Source organism: Capsicum annuum, unplaced genomic scaffold (genome assembly GCF_002878395.1).
Source record: "Capsicum annuum cultivar UCD-10X-F1 unplaced genomic scaffold, UCD10Xv1.1 ctg72797, whole genome shotgun sequence".
Taxonomy (NCBI): Eukaryota; Viridiplantae; Streptophyta; class Magnoliopsida; order Solanales; family Solanaceae; genus Capsicum; species Capsicum annuum.
In genome coordinates, this window is record NW_025882752.1 from 1 (window position 1) to 1,110 (window position 1,110).

The 1,110-nt window shown below is 51.6% G+C and overlaps 1 pseudogene; it reads left to right on the forward strand.

The window, feature by feature from the left end:
• Positions 1 to 411: 411 nt before the first annotated feature.
• On the forward strand, positions 412 to 567 carry LOC124894289 (annotated as a pseudogene).
• Positions 568 to 1,110: the final 543 nt, after the last annotated feature.

A 1,110-nucleotide genomic window follows, 5' to 3' on the forward strand; every position in this document is an offset into this window, starting at 1 on the left:
TCAGCTCGCGTTGACTACGTCCCTGCCCTTTGTATACACCGCCTGTCGCTCCTACCAATTGAATGATCCAGTGAAATGTTTGGATCGCGACGACGTAGGCGGTTCGCTGCTCGCGACATCGCGAGAAGTCCATTGAACCTCATCATTTAGAGGATGGAGAATTCGTAACAAGGTTTCCGTAGGTGAACCTGCGGAAGGATCATTGTTGAAACCTGCACAGCAGAACGATCCACGAACGTGTTTAACAACTGGGGAGACCGCGCGGGCGGGATGCTATGAAACTCCGCACGAGCGCCTCCCCTTTTCGCCAGTGCGGAAAGTGCCAAGGAATACATAAATCAACAGCCTGCCCTTCGCGCCCTATCCGCGACATGCGTTGGGTGGACCTATGCTTCTTTGGTAAATAAAAACAACTCTCGGCAACAGATATCTCATCTCTCGCATCGACGAAGAATGTAGCAAAATGTGATACTTGGTGTGAATTGCAGAATCCCGTGAACCATAGAGTATTTGAACACAAGTTGCGCCCGAAGAGATTAGGCTGACGGTACGTATGCCTGGGCATCACACATCGCATTGTCATCTCGCATCACTCTTCAATCATGGGGCGCGCTGTTATCGTAAGGCGGATACTGGCCTTCCGTGCACCTCGAGCTCGCGGCTGGCTTATATGCGAGTCTACGTCGATGGACATCGTGCCAAGTGGTGGTTGTATCTCAAATCTCTTTGTTGTCGCAGCTATAGCCCATCGCGCGTTCGGACTCCAGGACCCTTTCGCGCTTAGGCACTCCAACCGCGACCCCAGGTAATGTGGGATTACCCGCTAAGTTTTAGCATATCAATAAGCGGAGGAAAAGAAACTTACAAGGATTTCCTTAGTAACGGCGAGCGAACCAGGAATAGCCCAGTCGTAAAATCGGGTGGATCCATCATTTGAATTGTAGTTTGGAGAAGCAATCTCAGTGGCGAACCAGGCCCAAGTCCCCTGAAAGGGGGCGCCAGAGAGGGTGTGAGTCCCATTATGCCCGGACCCTGTCACACCACGAGACACTGTCTACGAGTTGGGTTGTTTGGGAATAAAGCCCAAATCGGGTGGTGAATTCCGTCCAA